This window comes from Podarcis pityusensis (assembly GCF_964106645.2).
Source record: "Podarcis pityusensis genome assembly, chromosome: Z".
NCBI classification, from domain to species: Eukaryota; Metazoa; Chordata; class Lepidosauria; order Squamata; family Lacertidae; genus Podarcis; species Podarcis pityusensis.
In genome coordinates, this window is record NC_138044.1 from 6,670,963 (window position 1) to 6,691,651 (window position 20,689).

Sequence of the window (20,689 nt, forward strand, 5' to 3'; positions counted from 1 at the left end):
CTGTTTAGAGCCTTCCCGCTTCAGCGCCAAATTAAAGTGTTTCAAGATCCAATTCTCCGTTCTACTCACGGGTAGTCGTTTAAAATCCAATTGTTCACAGGAAAAAGTCAGCGCTTTCCGGCAACAGCAATGCGGCTTCACTCCGTGAAAGAAGCGGTTGATTCAAAGCACCGCGCCACTCACCCCACGTCGCTCCGGATCCCCAAAACAGGGTTTCCTTGCGAGTAGGGGAAGCGCAAAGGTGCCAGCCGAATCCCAGGTTCACAGGCTTCTCCCGCCTGTGATTTCTATGGGTCTCCGCTTTCACCGTGGCGGTCAGACCCTGCTTTTCACGGAGCAAATTCCTCCCGATCGGAGGAATTCAGCCATTGCCGGAGGCGCGTCCCCGGAAGTCTGGCAATTTGACGTGCTTTTGAACTGTTAGGTTGGCAGGAGCAGGGACCAAGCAATGGGAGCTCACCCCGTCGCGGGGGTTCGACCGCTGACCTTCTGATCAGCAAGCCCTAGGCTCTGTGGTTTAACCCACAGCATCACTCGTGTCCCACCCCTCTTCTTGGTCCTGTACAAACCCTTTCAATGAATTTTGACATGTAAATTTACTCCTGAGTAAGCTTCAACAAGATTCCTTTCAATTTTATTTTTGTTTGATTACTCATTTTAGGAAATGATAATTTTGTAGTCATTTTAGGTTCCATGTGAGGGAAGAAATGCTTTTTGCGAGTCTAAAGTAGAAAGTGCCCTTCCATTACAATCCTAATGCAGCCAGGATGACCATAACTTGTCAGGGAACTGCCTCTGGCAGGAAAAATGCCCACACACCCCCTTTACTTTCCTGTGTGTAGATCATGTATACTTTGTAAAATGACTCAACCTTAGCTGTTTAAACACATTCTAAGTTCTGAAGTGATCATAGAATCACCCCAAGGATCATCTAGTCCAACTGATTCTCTTCCTCAGCTTCCCACCCCTCCCTCCGTCCCTCCATCCCTCCAGAGTTTCTTTCTCACACAGTAGCAAACCCACAGGGCATCTTATCTTTTGCTTCACCGGAAGAGCCACACAGCCTGTCCAGATTTCCCAACTCTTCTTCTCTCTGCAAATGAGCCTTCTTCAGAAGGACAGAGCTTGCGGCTGCTATTCACTTTTTCATCTTTCTCTCCAGCTAAAGCCCAAACATGCTGGGAGGCTGGGAGCCTCAATGGCGCCCCTCTGGAGGCTTCACCCAGGACTAGACCCCCGCCCCCAGCTACGGCTCTGATGGAAGAGAATTTATTTGGTCTGCATCTTAATGTAAACCAATCTAATTTGCCAGTCCTGAACTTATATGTGGATTAGTACATGACTATCCATTGGTTTAAGCATGTCTTTGAATTTTGCAATGTAGCTTTGGTTTAAAAAAATGTCTTTTATGGGGAAAATGCTTATACAGTGGTACCTCAGGTTACATACGCTTCAAGTTACATACGCTTCAGGTTACAGACTCCGCTAACCCAGAAATATTACCTCGGGTTAAGAACTTTGCTTCAGGATGAGAACAGAAATCGTGTAGCTGTGGACTGGTGGCAGTGGGAGGCCCCATTAGCTAAAGTGGTGCTTCAGATTAAGAACAGTTTCAGGTTAAGAACAGACCTCCGGAACGAATTAAGTACCTAACCCGAGGTACCACTGTGTGTGTGTGTGTGTGTGTGTGTGTGTGTGGACAATGCATTGAAAAGCACACAGAAATGCCTACAAAATGCAGATTTTCAAGGAAAGTGCATAAATTTAATTTTTTTATGATCACATTCACACATGCTTAAGATCATACAGTTATAGAGTTGGAAGGGACCCTCAAAGTCATCTAGTCCAACCACCTGCAATGCCAGAATCACAGCTAAATAATCCATGACAGATGGCCATCCGCCTCCTCTCAAAAACCTTCAATGAAGGGGAGTTCACCACCTTCAGAGGGAGTCAGTTCCACAGATGAATAGCTCTTGTGTGGTGCTAATGTGACAGGATGGAAAGGATTCCTGATTGAGCACGTGTGAAACTGGTGTGGAATTGAGAAAGGCTGGTCCTTCCACTCCTAAGCCATAATAACACTATGAAAGCCTACCAAACCCTTAAGTCCCTCTCCCCACCCAAAAAAGGCTTTCCGCTTGAGTTAGGCTGAGCTGAGGTGCTCTGCCAATACTCACGCAGCACCCACTTACTTTGAAATGAACAATTGAAGCTTCCAGTTTTCTTGATTCATAAGGAGTTAACTTTCTATTGAGCAGCCACTGTCATAAGAAGGATGGGTTTAATTTCAGGGCTGGATCCTAGACAACAAAGGAGAGAGTGGGGAGGAAGGGAGACACAGACAACATTAGACTGCTGGAAGGGAGGGAGAGAAAGAGACAGATTTCAACAAACAAAGGCCATCCCCCTGCGAGGGATTCATTTAAATCCACAGTGTCAGAGTCTATTGAAAAATCCAATAAAACCCACTTGATCTTTTTCTCCATGTGGAGTTGTCACCAGATGCCTTAATTAGATATTGTCATTAACAAGAATGTAGCACACAAATTAAACCAAGCCTGCCCTTAATCTTTGGTGGCCAGTGAGCCAATTTTACCAAAGTAAGCTCACGGCAGGGGCGGGAATTCTTTATTTAGGCTCTCCTTTATTCTATTTTACCATTTTGGAACATGCTATGCAAAGAGAAGTTTTGTTCTGGGAACTGTTACAAGTCTCACCCTGAATCCCTATTTTTGGGTGGCTTCAGTCACATACCGGCAAATTAAGGATGCCCTCTTAAAACTGATTTGGCACTCTTACACAATGAATCCACCCAAAAAAAAACTAGTCCCCCCCCCCTTTTGTTTCATTTTGCAATATAGAAAGTGACAGGAAGATGCAATGGAATGTGCAGGATAATAATGATTGCTCCCCATAAACAACTCAGAATGAACACTGAGGAAATAGCCGGTGGCATCTAACAAACTTTGTGCTAGGGTTGCGATATGTCCTGGATTTTCTGGACATTACTGGGATCTCAAAGGCAGAAAGGGATGTCCAGAGGGAATTTTTGGAAGGTGGTGGTTTGTCCTGGATCTTCAGCAAGTAAATCACAGTTTTTTTGAAAGAAAAGAAAAGCTGAACAACTTTTGGGGTGTCCTGGTTTTTACTTATTGAAATATGGCAATTTGTGCAGACAAATCAAGATGATGTTCAATAAATACATAAATCTGGAAGCAACCTAAATGGCTAAGCTAAATATGATGCAGGCTGGGAAAGGACAGACTTGGCCAAGGGTGGGCATGGGAGATTGTCCCATCTCACACAGTGAAAAACCAAACTAGTGTGATCAAGCCACATGAAGATATCTTTGAGGAGTCACAAGCTTCTCCACACAAAGCCATCTAGTCTAGTGTTGTCTAAATAGACAGGCAGAGGCTACCCAAGCTTCCAGGCAAAGATCTTTTCCAGCCCTGGTACCTGCCACATATAAAGCATGTGCTCAGTCACCCAGCTACGATCTACCTAGCTCAGCCATGTCTTCCTTAATCTCAGCTACCTATGCTATTTCCTTGTATCCTATTGCAGTGGTGGGGAAATGTTTTTCAGCCTGAGGGCCACATTCACGTCTGGGCACACATGCCAGTGGCTAGTGGGACCAGAGGCAAAAATGAGCAATGAATGTAAGCCTACCTTTGTACAGAAGAGTTGGTTCAACACACGCATCCAGGCAAGCAAGCAGTGACGTAGCATGGGGGGCAGGGAGGCACTGCCCAGATGCACAATTGGGGGGCCTGAACCAGGCACCCCTTACAGAGATCCCTGTCATGTGCCCTTCACATCCCACCCCTGCCTAGCACATGAGCTCCCACTGTGGCAAGGCAAGGACTGGATGAGCATGCTCCAAACCTGCTCTGAGCGCCGGCAAACAGCACTACACCCCTGCAAGCAAGAGACATTATCAGAGTTCTGGCCAAGCAAAAACACTCCTGGAGGTTGTGAAGCAAGGCCAAGGAAAGATGTGGCCAGAGGAAAGGAAGTGCAACTGAGGAGGAGTAGGCTGCAAGTAGGCAAGTCCCAAGGGCCATGCATAGATTCATGGAGGGGTGTATTTGGCCCCTGAACTGAAGGTTCCCTTCCTCTGTCTTATTGGGAAAGCCTGAGAGTTTAAGGAAGAGTAGCAGACCATCTGGTAGATCCCCATGGACCATGTTTCTCCCATTGACTACTTATGATGATGCATCATCCCCTTAACTGTTTAGGAGTTCTGTGAATTCTGCTGTAGAGTCAGACTTCCCAGCAAGACATCCCACTGCCCACTTGACCTAGTGCCCTTTTTCAGTGCTACCCTTTCCATCTATCCAGGCTTTAAAAAGGTCACGGTGTCATAGACCAGTCATGCTAAGACACTGACCTTTTCTTCTGAGAAATTCCAGTGTTTACAGGCAATCTGTCAATGTTCTGCTCTTCTAAGATGGTCGTCAGTTGTGTGTGTGTGTGTGTGTGTGTGTGTGTGTGTGTGTGTTTGTGGTCTAATCTCTGCACTCACGTTCAGAGAAAAACACAGAGAAAGAATATTAGGAGGAACAGGAAACCTTTGGTCCAGAGGGCCAAATACAGTCCTCCAGGTTTTCATTGCAAAATGCTGCAAAATTTGGCACCGGTTTGGAGGGGATCCCAAATTTTGGGGTTTGTAGTTAATGAAGCTATTGAGGCTTTTGCCCAGGCCACATCCTTTTCTCCAGCCACACAGCTCACTGACCATATTTTGCACACCATACGGTCTGACATTGGCTCCATCTGCACTATAACATTTAAATCAGTATCATACTGATTTAAACTGTCATAGATTCCCTCAGAGAATCTTGGGGTGTATAGTTAGCTATGGGTGCTGAGCTTTGTTAGGACACTCTACTTCCTCTCAGAGAGCTACAATTCCCAGTTTCCCTAGAAGAGGGATTGACTGTTAAAGCACTTGGAGAAATGTAGTTCTCTCCTAGCATAAGGGTCTCCTAACAATTCTCAACATCCATAACAAACTACCCTTCCCAAGTCAAAATAATAATAATAAAAATTTCCGACTGAGTTAGACCAACACGGCTACCTACCTGAATCTACCCTTCCCAATATTTTTTTTTTTTGGGGGGGGGGGAGCCATGACTGTTTCAAGTAGTATGATATAGCTTTAAATGAATAGTGCAAATGGGACCTTAGTGTAAGGCAGTGATGTCCAAACTTGGCCCTCCAGCTGTTTTGGAACTGCAGTTCCCATCATCCCCGACCACTGGTCCTGTTTGCTAGGGATGATGTAGTTGTAGCCCCAAAACAGCTGGAGGGCCAAGTTTGGCCATCACTGGTGTAAGGCAACATGCCATGATCCACCCTGGAGAGGTTTTGGTGAACTCAAAACACTGCTCATTGCTACTGTAACCTTTCAATTGGCCTTAACAAAGGCTTGACTATTCTCTTCACTTTTGGATTTACGGTATTTGTTTTCTTCCCTAACAGGCCTTCCACCTACAGTGTTTTGCCAGTCAGAGCAGAGTCATGCAGACAGGATAAGGCAGCTTCATAGCACTTAAACCTGCTTATATCAGTTTATCTCATTGCCCGCTTATCCCTGAGCCATAGGGTCCTCTAAGTGACTGTTTCTGCTTCATGTCCTTGGATTGCAAAACTCTTGATTAAACACGCCACTGTTATACCTTACAACATGCATGCCTGCAGCAGACACTGAATACTGGCGCAGTTCCTCATTTGGTCTAGAGTGATGACTCATAGTGAAGGGAAATTATTCCTTGAAACAGAGAGAGTGAGAAAGAAAGGACCTGATTTTTATTTAGAGCTGAAATCAAAGCTTATACAGCACCTGCCTCTAAGCATCACTGGACAGGATTGAGGTTCCCTGAGCCTTTTGCTTTGCTTACCCCTCTGTTTAGAATGTTCTCAGCATAATGTGGGTATCTGGACTGGGAGTCAGAGGTTGTTTGGGAGGTATCCATCTCTGAATATTGTTTATCTTGTTACTACAGTCAGCGAAATACAATTATCCAGTTAGCATATTTCTGGAGTTTTCAGAGAAGCATTATAGCCTTCTCCACAGCTGCTCTCAAAGGAGTAGAAATCAGGATGGTGCAGTGGTTAGAGCAGCCTTTTCACAACCTGGTACACTCCAGATCATATTAGGACTACAACTCCAGACTACTTGCTATGATGGCTGGGGCTGATGGAGCGCAGCGTCATCTTGAAGGCTTGGTTGGAACACTGAACAATGGTTGCGGAGACTTGATTCAAATACCCGCTTAGTAGAGACATTACTGAGGTAGATGAACCAATGGCCTAATGATGTCATTCATTTTGCAAGAATCTTTTAGTGTTGTCACACTTGCACTTTGGAACTCCTTGCCTACTGGTGCCATGCATCCTCCTTCACTGTACTCTTTTCAGCGCATGCTTTAAAAGTTTTTGTTCAGGCAAGCTTATTCCTACACGTTGTAGCTACATGTGTATTGGTATGCAGTATGACTCACTGTTGTTTTGTGCCTCTCATACACCACCCTAGAATCCATTTTGGATGGAAGACCATTGACAAATAGTTTAATTATAAAAATAAAGACATTTTAGAAATGCAGATGGGGAAGTAACCCTGGGATAGCTGTTGGTAGTGCATGAGAATCTTAATCTCAGAGTTTGAGCCCAAGTTGGGCAAAATATTCCTGCATTGCAAAGGGTTGGATGAGATGATCCTAGTAGCCCTTCCAACTCTAAATCTATGATTCTATTATTCTAAGTTGGAAAGAATGAGGTGAGACAGCAACAAGTCACTGCAAAAGCAGTCAGCATGATGAGACATGCATGTCCTCTTTTCTTTACAAGTGGCTTTTAAATGTTAAGACTTGTTAGCGGCTGTTGTTAAATTGCTGTGCTTTCTCCCCAAGATCCCTGCAGATGAAATGCACCAAATCAAAGACAGCTCTTTGATTTGTTAAAATGGCCCTCAACCAGACTGGAGTACAACACGCGCCCCCCCTTCACTCACACACACACATACACACACACACCTTGCACCACAATTTACATCCAAGTCAACCTTCTTGGTTTCAGCTGGGACACAGGTCCAGCACACAAATTTGACCCTGGGCAAATTAAGATAGCCTGAGGGTTGCATTGTAATTAGACAATGGACAAGCTAAAAACCAGCTGTTAGTAGTGCAGGGGCAATGAGGATTGAACCTGGGACCTTTTGTATATAAAGCATGTGCTTACCACTGAGTTACAGCCCCTTCCAAATGTATCTATTTCACCAACAGGTGGCATTCTGCTTTGCAATGTGCTGCTCTGCTCTGTTGGCAAAATAAATACAATTGGGGGGGAGGGCTGTAGCTCAGTTGTAGAGCACCTGCTTTGCATACAGCAGACCCAAGAGTCAATCTCCATTGCCACTCCGCCACTGATGGCTAGTATTTAATTCATCCCAGTCTAAATGTAATGCACAATAGGAAGTCTTCTCTTAGGGCTTCAAGTCTCCTTTGCCATTAGCACCCTGGAGCATTGGAAACTTCTGGCAACTTGATGTTTCGGTGGTGCCATCTAGGTTCTGTTGCCATACATGCCAAGTTTAGAATTGCCACTTGGCCCCTGTGAATAATTGCAATCCCACAAGCCATATAAATCCTCATCTTAATCAACAGGTGTGAGATGGGTTGTGGGGAAGGGGTAGAGCATCTGTTTGCATGCAGAAGGTCCCATGCTCATAGAATCGTAAACCTATAGAATCACAGAATTGCAGAGTTGGAAGGGACCCAAAGGTCATCTAGTCCAACCTCCTGCAATGAAGAAATCTCAGCTAAAGCATCCATGACAGATGGCCATCCAAATTTGCTTAAAAACCTCCAAGGAAGGAGAGTCTACAACCTCCTGAGGGAGACTGTTCCACTGTCAAACAGCTCTTACTGTCAGAAAGTTCTTCCCTGCAATTCCTTCATACAAGTCATTTATGAAGACACTAACCAACAACGGGCCCAGGACAGAGCCCTGTGGTACCTCACTTGTCACTTTTTCCCCAGGCTGACAAGGAACCATTAATGAGGACTCTTTGGGTTCAGTCAGTCAGTCAACCAGCTACAAGTCCACCTGACAATTACCTCATTCAACCTACATTTTACCAGCTCCCTTGCAAAAATATCATGGGGGACAGCATTCCTCTGATCCACCAAGCTTCTAACTCCATCCAAAAAAGAAATGAGATACGTCTGGTATAACTTCTTTTTTGAGAAACCCATGCTGAGTCTTAGTAATCACAGCATCCTTTTCTAAGTGCTCACAGACCGATTGTTGAATTATCTGTTCTAGGAATTTTCTTGCAATCGATGTCAAGCTATCCAGGCGGCAGGTACCTGGGACTTCTTTTTTCCCCTTTCTGAAGATGGGGACAACATTTGCCCGCCTCTAGTCTGCAGGGACCTCATGTGTTCTCCAATAATTGGGTCCTAAAGCAGCTCATCAGGCCAAGGGAATTTTAATTCATTCAAAGTAGCTACGTGTTCTTCTCTCTGCTACCCAACAGCATTTCTCCATCTTCTTGATGCAGAGGACCTACCACTTGTTTATTCCCCCTCTTACTTCAGACATAGCCAAAGAAACATTTTTTTAATTATTTTTAAACTTTCTTGCAAGCCTGAGCTAATTCTGAGCCTTGGTCAGCCTGACCTTCATCCTCCAATTGTTGGCTACTTGTGTATCCTCCTCCTTTGTGATCTCCCCTTTCTTCCATTTCTTATACATGTCCTTCTTAACTCTCAGCTCATCTGTAAGCTCCTTATGCAGGTACATCGGTTTCCTTACATGCCTCCCACTTTTCTTTCTTGTTGGGATTGTCTGCATTTGGGCCTTCAATATTTCTCCTTGTACAAACTCCCATTCATCTTGGACGCCCTTTTCTTTGAGTATTTCTAACTATGAGGTCTCACCTAGTAGCTCCTTAAGCTTTTTAAAACCTCTATATCATGAAACCCAGGAGCACACGACCACTTCCTCCCAAGTTTCTGAGTACTTCAACTGAAGCTATTATCCCCAGTACCTGGTGTTCTTCTATCATTTGTAATCTTGTCTCCCTCCTTCTCAAGATCTAGTTTAAAGCTCTTCTGATTAGGCTCACGGGACTCCTAGCAAACACATTAATGCCAACCACTGTGAGGTGCAGCCCATCTCTTGCCAGAAGTCCTTCCTCAAGGAAGTATTGACCATGATCCAAGAAGCCAAACCCTACCTGTTGACACAATCAGCACAGACAGTGGTTTACCTCCAGTATTTTCCTCTCTCTTCCTGGGCCACAATCTTCAACAGGAAGGAGTGATGAAAAGACCACCTGTGTCCCAAGGCCATTAGCTTAGGAAGGCAGCGGCAGGGTGCCCCAGCCACTCTCCCTCCCGGGTACCCTCCAGCAAGCCCAGTGGTGCCTCCAAAAGTGGCATGGGGCTCGGGGTGCACCGCAGGATCTGAGTGGTGCACAGCCTGCAGTGCGCTACAGCTATCACGTCCCTCCTGGCCACGGCTACCCTCCACCAGGCCCCGCATTACCCAGAAAAGCAGCACAGGGCATGCTGTGGGCCACCCACCTGGGAGGGACACGGTAGCTGGGGCACCCTCCATGCCAACACATACCAGCTGTGTCCTTCCCAGCGGTGCACCCCACACTGCTTTGTCCAACTGCACTCGGCCAGCACATACCAGCTGCGCCCCTCCCAGGAGGGACACATTCACTTGGGGGGCAAGCCCTGCCCACTTGGCATGCCCCACCCCATGACATGGGGTGCACACGCGCACCGCTCTCTCTCTTCCGTCTCCTCCTCAGTCTCCTCATATTGCAGATATTAATACAGTATTGCATAGCTTGAAGCTACAGGGTACATAAAAACTGACTCCTTTTGAAAATAAAACATTTTCAAGGCCCATAAGTTTAATTGCAATTTCACTTGCAGATCTTTCTTCAAAACAGAATAAAATCATCAAAGATACACCCAAATAACTCCATACAATATCTTGTGCTGTCCAGCACAGGCTCAGCATGCTAAAAATAACTTTAACTTATAATCAGAGCTGACAAACATTGCTCTCTTTCACACAGGTTGCACTTTGCCTGCGTTCCAGCCCCAAGGCTGTGTGCTCCTGAAGAGCCATTTACACATCTTTACTCCACAGAGCCTGGGAACAAAGTCTTCAAAGGCAACTCCCTTCAAAATGGCAATTTGCAATTCAATACCTTTGTCACATGTTCAAAAGACAAACAATCAGTATTAGAGCATAGAACATTCACAATTAGACCATTAACTCACTTAGAGCTCAGAAAGCTCTCAATATGCTGCCATGGGGTGGGGTGTGGACAATGTTGTATTGTTGTTTAGTCGTGTCCGACTCTTCATGACCCAAAGGTATGGGTCCCGGATCCCAAAGAAATTAGGTGAGGCCATAGACAATTTTTTGCTTTAGGGTTCGGTTTACTCCTCTTGGTTTGTGCACACTTTGGGCACTCCCCTTTTGCTTCATTTACCCATGCAGAAGGGTCATAGCTGGGTAGAGCATCTGCTTTGCATGCAGATGGTCCTAGGTTTTATTCTCAGCATCCGCAGATAAGGCTAGAAAAGACTCCATATCTGAAACCTGGAGAGCTGCTGCCAATCAGTGTAGACAGTACTGAGTTAGTCAGGTGTTGGTCTGATGCAGTATAAGACAGATTCCTCTGTTCCTTCTGGAGGTCCTATTGGAGGTCCGGTGAAATCAGTTTACCCTATAATTGTGCCAACCCTTCCCCAAGGTCCTCCAACAAGCTTTCTGGCCGAGGGTGGATTTGAACACAGGTCAACTCATTCTCATGCCTGACACACTCTAACCACTTCACTGCTCGATGGGGATCCCTCAAATGTCACAGATCCAAGTCCTAATGTAGGGGAAATATTCCAAGGCTCAGCTGTGCAGATCCTTGACTCTTCTTAAGGCCAGGTAAGCGAACACTTAGAATCAGCCCAGCAGTATGGTACACCTTCCTGCAATCCTATCCAACTCTCTCCTTCGTGATATGTTCTTACTCTGCAGTCTCTAGCCATTACTCTCTCCACTCCTTCATTACCAGAACGTGCCATTAAAGTTTCACTCACTTCACAATGATCTCCTATTATCTCTCCATGGAAATTACCCTAGCAACAAGCTCCTTCCTTCAATATCTATCAAGCTGAAGAAAGCCATTAAAGAAATTGCAGTACGGACACAAACCCACCCATTCCTCCTCCTTCTCCTCCTCCTCCTCCTCCTCCTCCTTTCCCCTCCTTGTTTTTTAACCATCCCTCCACAGGTAGAAATGAGGCAACTTACGATGACTTTCTATTGCCATCTAGAGGGCATGGGAGGAAGGTCACCACCTATCATTTTCACTGCTGTTACTGTTACAATGTAAAATCTGAAAAACTTAGAATCAAGGGGGGCTTGTAAACTATCTAGTCTAATGTCATGGTCAGTTCAGGAGATCCAGATCTACAGCATCCTCAACAGATGCCCATTTCGCCTCTGCTTGAAACCCTCTAGCAAAGGAACTATATTGATGGATGGTTCAAACTGATGCTTGCAACCCCATGAGCTGTATCTAGTGCAAGCTGGTCCATTTGGGCAAACAGGGCACTGCCCTGCCAAACTCAGGCTGTCCTCAGCCCAGGAGGTGGCCCTGCCTGTCACCTTCCTCTTCCTTAGTCTCAGGTGTTTGCCCTTTAGAACTCAGCAGGGAGGAGCCTGGGGAACAAAGCTAGAGTGAGTTTGCTCTGCCTGTCATTGACTCTGTTGCCACCTACTGTTCATAGAATCATAGAATCATAGAGTTGGAAGAGACCACAAGGGCCATCGAGTCCAACCCCCTGCCAAGCAGGAGGTTGCCAAGCAGGAGGTTGGCATTACTGTTGGCATTTCTGCCTTTTGCCCTACCAGTCCCAATGGGCACCAGCCACCATCAGCTACATCCTCTGTTTCTAGCAGAGTGTGCATGTCTTCAGTGCAGTCTATATAAGTAGGGATCCTGGAACAGTGTAGCAAGCAGCATTCCTGGATCCCACCCCTACCCCCCAAACTTACTTCACAAATGCATGAGCATTAATGTTCTTGTGCAACTGAAAGGAAGGACCAGCATGAAGTTGAGGCTTGTGCCCACCTATGACCCCCCTGCAGGCACTGATCCCACCCACTGAGTTTGGGAATTACCAACAATATCCTGTGGCATGGACCTCACCACAGCAGCAGCAAAATGAGCTCTCTAAATCTGTGACCTCATTCAAGTCCATCTGTGCAACTCCCTCCACCAAGCTGCTGAAAGAAACATTTTCTCCCTGTAGGAAGAACAAGCAAAAACAGTGAGATATGTGCCCTCCATGATACTCTCCCAATAGGATAGGGAACATTCAGGATTAATTGCAAGGGCTTTGTGAGAGGTGCTTCTCACCATGCCCCCCAAAAGCACATGGAAGACCTTTTCACTTAGATTAATGGCTAGATAAAGCGGAGACAGGCTAAAAGCAATGAACTCAGCCTGCGTAATTCACTGCAGTGGGAGATCATGGTATGATAGACTTCGGCTAGGGTGGGAAAGGTGCTCTATAATTTTTCAGCCATTAAGAATATGTCATTATGTTTTCTGCAGGGTGCAGGGGGAAAGAGATGTAGGTGTAATATGTGTAGTTTAAGGAATCATCATCCTAAGCCAACTTCTCCAGCTTCCCATTAACATGGAATTTTAAAATCATTGGGTTGTATCCAGTGTTACTCCTACTCAGAGTAAACCCACTGAAAATGATGGGCATAACCAACTCGAGTACATTAATTTAAATGAGTCTGCTCTCAGTGGGACTAAAATTAGACACAGCCCATAGAGCCAGGGGTCCCTTGTAAGCAGTCAATGGTCAAATCCCTTGTTCAATGCGGGAAACCCAGATATAAAGGATTCCCAGTGGGTGGCTGTCCAGCATCTTCTTGAAGACTTCCAGTGAGAGAGAGCAAACCACTCTTCTAGTTAATTGATTCCATTGTGGAACTGCTCCTAATGCTTCTCCTAATGTTCAACTTTGATCTACCCTCCTGTAACTTGCATCAAGGGCTCCCAAACTTTGGTCTACAGACTACTAGTGGTCCACTAGCTTCATTCAGGTGGTCTGCAGTATGTTGGTGAAGAACAGTGGAAGCAGTAGCTGTGAACAGCAGGAGCAGCGGCTGCTCCATCGTTCTTAGAAACTGGCTGTCCACCCAGAAGGTGAGCACGACAGACCGGGAGGAAGGACAAGGTGGAATTTGAAAGGAGAGGAGAGAATTAGCAGCAAAATTGGTGAGAGGCTAGAATTAAGAAGTTTAATCTAGATTCAGTTAAAAAATCATACAGTATCTAGCACAGAGCATTACAGTGCTACAGCAGGCACACGCACAAAAAAATCATTAAGTGGTTGTGTTCAGTAGTGGAGGAAGGGGGTCGAAGGAGGGACAGGGTGCACAAGGCAGCGCATACCTTCAGGTGGCACGCTGGAACCCAAGGTTCAGTGCCCTCCAGCCCTGTGCCTGCCGGTTCCCTCTCAGCCACCCTGAAAAGGCAGTGCAGGGCTGGCATCCACCAGTCACCTCTCCCTCAGCTGCCCTCCAGCAGGAGGGTGCCTAGGAGGGATGCAGTGGCTTGGACCCTTGCTGCTTTTATGGGCAGTGCGCATGCATGCCATGTCCTGGGACACTGGGGAGGGTGCAACTCTGGGGGCATGCCCCGCCCCTGGGATGCCTCGCCCCCAGATGCCCCGCCCTATGGAGCAACATGAGTACGCTGGCGTGCACGTCCACCCCGTTTGTCACCGGGGCTCCCTATGGCACTGGTTGCGTTGAACCAAAGGGAAATGTTCAGGAAGACCTGCAAACACCATCTTGGTAGTCAAGATAGCCTCAAAAATAATTGGTAGTTTTTTCAAGAATGAGCTCATGTAAGTTTATGTTTCCTTGCTTTGATATATGGTAATTGGCTTGCCTTGATGCTGTGATTATCTGTTGACCTTGCAAAGCTGGGCTCTAGGCCCAGAGAAGAAAGAAGCTTCGGGTAGCTGCCACCTATGGCCTTACCAGCTGGGTGTGATAGGAGGTTCTGGGCAAAGTGATGTATGGTGCTTTGTGCACAAAGGCTATACGAATGTTTGCTTGAGTGCGGACAAGTCATGATGACAAAAATATGTCTGACCATGGGACCTCACCCAGTAGCTCCTTAAGCTTTTTGAAACTGGCCTTCTTCAAGTCCAGCGTGCATGTCAGACCACACTCAGCTTTTGCTTGCTTCTGCATCATGAAACCCAAGAGCACATGACCATTTCTACATGACCAGGTTTCTGAGTACTTCAACTGAAGCTACTATCATTTGTAATCTTGTCTCCTTCCTTCTCAAGATCTAGTTTAAAACTCTCCTGGTCAGGCTTGTAAGACGCATTCATGCCAACCGCTGTGAGGTGCAGCCCATCTCTTGCCAGAAGTCCTTCCTCAAGGAAGTATTGGCCATGATCCAAGAAGCCCAACCCTACCTGATGACACCATCAGTGCAGCCAGTGGTTTACCTCCAGTATTTTCCTCTCTCTTCCTGGGCCACAACCTTCAACAGGAAGGAGTAACGAAAAGACTACCTTCTTGTTTATCACAATATGTTACAGTATGAGAGTGAAACTCTGGTAGAGCACCAAAGCCCTGCAGATAGATGGCAGATCAGCTAATTCATCAATAGGGAAAGTTGCCACTGAGCCACAGTTCCAGCTCCGCTTCCTTGGGGAAGTGCTGCAGCTCAGTGTCAGTGCATCTAGTTGGCATACAGAAGGTTCCAGGTTCAAGCCCAGCATCAGCAGGTACAGCTGGTAATCTTCCCCTTCTGAAACCATAGCAAGCTGCTGTCAGTCAGTGTAGACAATGCTCACCTAGATAGATCAATTGTAGGAGGCAGTTTCCTGTGTTCCTGCGATATTTTGTATTTGCCCCCCCCCCAATATTGCTTATTCTGGTGCTTCACCACACTGGGCAAAGAAATGGCACAACTCAGCTGCTTGCTTTGCCACTGGCTGCCTGGCTGGCAGGAGTCACATTCTGTCAACTGTTCCCAAATTGCCTTGCTTCAGTTTGCCTAATCTGTGGCTGCCAAGACTGGCATGGAACACGAGACCCAAGGGAAAGAGGAGTAGTAGGCCCAGAATCTAAAATGTGTGAGCTCAAGAAAAAGAGTGGTTTCTTTCTGAACATATGAAATGGCTTTGCTAAATGAAGTCTTTGCTGCACTTAATTATTGGGGGGGGTTGTTAGTCATCATTTCTGCTTCCCCCCCCCCCTTAATCCAGCAAGAATAGCCAGCTCAGTTGGCAACATGAGATGGATGATCTGGAAGGACCAACTGAGAAACCACAGACTTTGCCAACCCAGGTGCCCCACAGTTACTTTGAACTGCAGCTCCCATCAGCTGCAGCCAGCGCAGCCATGCTGGCTGAAACTGATAAACCATTAGACTCCAAAACATCTGAAGGACACTAGTTTAGCAAAGGCTGGCATATAGTTATCAACACAGTCTGAGAAATAGATAGCAAAAAGACTTCATTCACTGTTCCAGGGCCTCTTGACATGTTTAAAGCTGATGCAGGTATATAAGATGCTGATGTCATAGTCTAATTCTTCAGATGGAATGTCATAGGTGCTACCTGCACTATCCATTTGGAGCAATATCATACCTCTTTAAAACAGTCATAGCAACATCTGGAGGGGGCCACACATTGCTCCTACCTGGTCCAAGGAGACATTGAAAAATAATGCATTGGTTGAGCCTACACGGTTTCCCAGTTTGTAAAGAAACTCTTTCTTTGTGGGCGTTACTATTGAGCTGCCATGAAAAGATCTTGCATTTCAGAATTTAACACTACATCACTGGTAAGCAGCCACCTTATTGGAAGGACCAATAAAGAAGGGACAAGGAACCTTTTTTTCAGCCTGAGGCCTACATAAATATGCCATGGATTGGTTGGATGAGAGGACCGGTGGGAGGAACCAGTTGGGAAACCACCAAGGGAAGACATTTCAGAGCCCAGGTGGTGGTGGAACAACAAATGGTTGAAGGAACAAGACTGGGAAAAGGGGGTTTGGAAGCTGAGGAGGTAACTGGGCTTAGTGAACTAGGAGAGTCAGTGGCAGAGAGAATTCCAGTGTCGGGCAGAAACAGAAGCAAAAGAGGAGGGAGGTCAAAAGGCAGAGATGAGTCAAGCTGGTAAAGAGTCCCAGGTGTCTCCCTTCCTGCTGCAACGTCCCCTCCACCTTGTCTCCCAGAACCAGAAAAGGCATGAAAAGGGCAGAGGAGTGACTGGTGATATGCAGACCTCATGGGGGCAAGACCTTCCAGAGATGAACTACTGAGCTCAATAGACCTGACACTCCTGTAGAGATCATGTTTTTGCTAATGAAGAGTTAATTCAAACTTGCATGGTGTGATTTACTGCTGGCTTGCTCCTGTCAATTCCCTTCTAGGCCAATTTTCTGGGAGCCACAAAGTAGTGGTGGGCGGGACCAAAAGTGGGTAGAGCAATGATTGAGAATTTTATCTTTGTACAGCTTCTAAATTCTTGCCCCCTCTTAGTCCTGTCAAACAAGAGGTGTGATTAGAGTTCAAGAACGCGTTCCAACCAACCAGGCATAAACACTCAAAGAAGTGGGCTGGTGAGGGATGTAGCTGGAGTGGGGGGAAGGGCTGTGGCAGGAGAAGGGCTGTGGCCTGGGGTGTGTGAAAGGACCAGATGGTGAGTGCTACCTACTGGCCTACAGACCTGGGAGAATTGGGGGGGGGGGTATAAGAGAGCAGAGTGATTAGTCCCCAGCAGTCATTTAACAGTATCCTGAGATCAGACAGAAAGACAAAGATGTGTCAGAAATTGGAGAACCATGAGGAGCATAGAACAGTGGACAGGAGGAAGAAGGAGGGGTAGAGTTCATTGTACTTAAAATTGATGGAACAATCAGTCCAAAGCTAAAGCAATTTTAAGATTAGAGACCCTTTTGTTGGAAAAAGTGATCTTCCTTTGATGAAAACGCCGCCTTCACCCATCCTCTATACAATCTTTTTTCTTGTGGAACCACTACCCTGTATTTCACTCCTGGCCCACTTCCTTTATCTTCCTGCCTCGTTGCCTTCAAGTGAAGTTTTAGCTCCAAACCACATAAACACCTTGTTTAAATTGCTTTAATCTCCAAGTGCTATTTCTATTGATCCACAACAGTTAAGCTGTCAATCAGACCTTTTCACTTCATGCTCTGGAGAAGAAGGCCAGAAAGATTAAAACAACAAGCAAACAAGATGGGGAAATGGAACCAGGGTGTGGGGTGGGAGTGAGAGGAAGGAAGGAAGCTCAAATTATTTTTTGCAAATCACTCTTAGAGCAAAGGTCAAAACCAGCACTTTGAATTTGGCCCAGAAACCAGTTGGTAGCCAGTGCATTTGGACCAGGATTGGTGTAATATGCTCAAACTGACTTGCTCCAGTGAGCAACCTGGCCTCTGAATTCTGCTGTAGTCGAATGAAAGGATACTATAGCCAAGGTGGAAAATTCCAAAGTGCAGCACCTACTCTAGATGGAATCACAGAATTATAGTTGGAAGGGGCCCAACAGATCATCTAATCCAGGCATAGGCAAACTTGGCCCTCCAGATGTTTTGGGACTACAGTTCCCATCATCCCTGACCACTGGTCCTGTTAGCTAGGGATCATGGGAGTTGTAGTTCCAAAACTGATGGAGGGCCGAGTTTGCCTATGCCTGATCTAATCCAATCTTGTACTATGCAAGAACCCCCTGCATTGTTAGGTATTAATTTGTATGCCGAGATCATATGGTGTTAAGTTGTCAAGTCTATGGATTGAGGTGTTTTCTACTGTTTCCAGAGTCTTTTTTGTCAAGCTTGTTGATTTATGGTTCCTAAAACACATGCATATTTAATATCGTATCCAGAGCATTTTCACTCAGTGATGCAAATTGTGTTGTGTGTTGTGTGACCTGCAGGTGATGTTTTGTTTGTTACAGTAAGTTCTACCAGCCATAGTGCACCTGAATGAAGACACGGGAGATACAGTGTTTAGATTCATTAAGATGTGACCTAGGATGGTTTAAGGACAGCTCTCATTAGCAATCTACTTAGTTCTGAAGGCTGTTGGATTGCTACAACAGAAGGTTTTAGCTGGTTGCTTTAACAAGACATTCAGTGTTGGCTAACAGGGAGAGCTTCCCCTGGCTGCCAAGTGATTGCTGGGAGATGCAGAGTGGGAATCACAAACATTTTTTCTATGTAATGCAGAACTTTACAAGCCAGGTACAGGCAGCACAAAATTTCAATTACTACCCCCTGAATGGGGCTGGCCCTAGGATTAGGAAGAGTGAGGCAGCCACATAAAGATAACAAATGCTGAGACATGGGGATGATTAGAGGCTGTGGACAACCAGATGCCCATGGAAAGCCCATAAGCAGGACCTGAGCACAATTCTTGTGATTCTCAGAAACTGGTATTTAGCAGAGGGCATTGTTACTTTCCATAAATGTGTCTTATGCTCTTTTAAAGCAATCCAAGTTGGTGGCCATCACTGCGTCTTGTCAGAACTTAATTCCATTTGTGGATGCAATTCCATCACCAGAACTGAAGTTGGATTCCGCCTGCCTGTCTAATCCACTTCTATGTGAAGAAAAGGAGGGTGGTGTCTTGCCCTCCACAGGCAGTAAAAAGTTCTGACGACCAACCTGGTTTAGACTTCTCTAGAATTTCCAGAAAGATTTGCTTTCTGTTCCCTCCAAGTTTAAACGTGTATCCCCTTTACAGTGGTACCTCGGGATACGAACGGGATCTGTTCCGGAGCCCTGTTCGAATCTTGAAGTAAACATAAGACGCGACTGCGCGTCTGCGCATGTGCAGGTCACATTTTGCTGCTTCCGTGCATGCATGTGACATCGTTTTGAGTTTCTGTGCATGCATGGGTCACATTTTGCCGCTTCTGCACATGCACGTGATGTCATTTTGAGCGTCTGCGCATGTGCAAGCAGTGAAACCCGGAAGTAACGTGCTCCGTTACTTTCGGGTCGCCGCAGAGCGCAACCCGAAAATACTTAACTTGAAGCTACTTCAACCCAAGGTATGACTGTATTAAATTTTGATTTGAATTGGAGAACAACATTCTGCTATCAATTCTCTTTGGTGTTAACTTTCATTTGACTCTGTTTTTCATTATTCCAAATAATCCAATTTCTGTTGCATTCCATGCTTCCCCACCCCACCCCTTTATATTTTCTATTGATGTTTCATCTTAATGGTGTGTTAGTGTTTGTATATTTTTATATTGATTAGAAATGTTATTGTTTTTCTACAGATCTTATAGGTTCATATTTTTGAATGCTGGGCTGCCGTTTTCTTCCAAAATTATCCAAAGCAAAAGAAGACATAATCAAGGGTGCCAAAGATGAGGAAAGGGTGCAGGGGGAGAAAACTGTGTTCATCAGTGGCCATTTCAACTATCAATGAAACATTTACAGTATGTCATTTTGTTTATCTGAGCATTCGCAACCCAGTCTTCAGTAAAAAAAAAAAAAAAAAAAAAGGCACCCAGAGTCACTGACATATGATCAATCGAAAACAAGCAAGCAAAATCATGATCAAAAAGGCAATGACACAGAAGGAAAAGACGACAAGGAGGGAAGGAGGAGGAAAGCAAACTCAGGCACCAGTTGTTACAGTTGAATGTTAGACCTTACGCAAAGCCACAGAGACTTGCGAACTACCCAACCTAAGATGAACTTATAATGTCTGGTTTCAATGGATTTTTTTCAAATGCTTAACTCAGTCTTTTGTTTTCTTTATCTTTTTAGGTAAGTTCATGAAGATACCAACAAAAGGTAACTTTGGTGTTGTACACAATACCGAGAGATGTTAATGAAGTTGTAGACAGGGTGCCGGCATTTTGCATCTGTTTTGCCCTGGCAGTCCAACACTCCCAAGGCACCGTATTTTTCGCTCTATAAGATGCACCTAGTTTTTGGAGGAGGAAAACAAGAAAAAAAATATTCTGAATCTCAGAAGCCAGAACAGCAAGAGGGATCGCTGCGCAGTGAAAGCAGCAATCCCTCTTGCTGTTCTGGCTTCTACGATAGCTGTGCAGCCTGCATTCGCTCCATAAGACGCACACACATTTCCCCTTACTTTTTAGGAGGGAAAAAGTGAGTCTTATAGAGCAAAAAATACGGTAGTGAACATCCATCTACAACTTCAGTAGCATCTCTCGGTATTGTGAACAATACTGAACTTACCTTTTGTTGGTTACATACGCTTCAGGTTACAGACGCTTCAGGTTACAGACTCCGCTAACCCAGAAATAGTACCTCAAGTTAAGAACTTTGCTTCAGGATGAGAACAGAAATCGTGCTCCGGCAGCGTGGCGGCAGCGGGAGGCCCCATTAGCTAAAGTGGTGCTTCAGGTTAAGAAAAGTTTCAGGTTAAGAACGGACCTCCGGAACGAATTAAGTACATAACCAGAGGTACCACTGTATCTTCATGAACTTACCTAAAAAGATAAAGAAAACAAAATACTGAGTTAAGCATTTGAAAAAATCCATTGAAACCAGACATTATAAGTTCATCTTAGGCTGGGTAGTTCGCATGTCT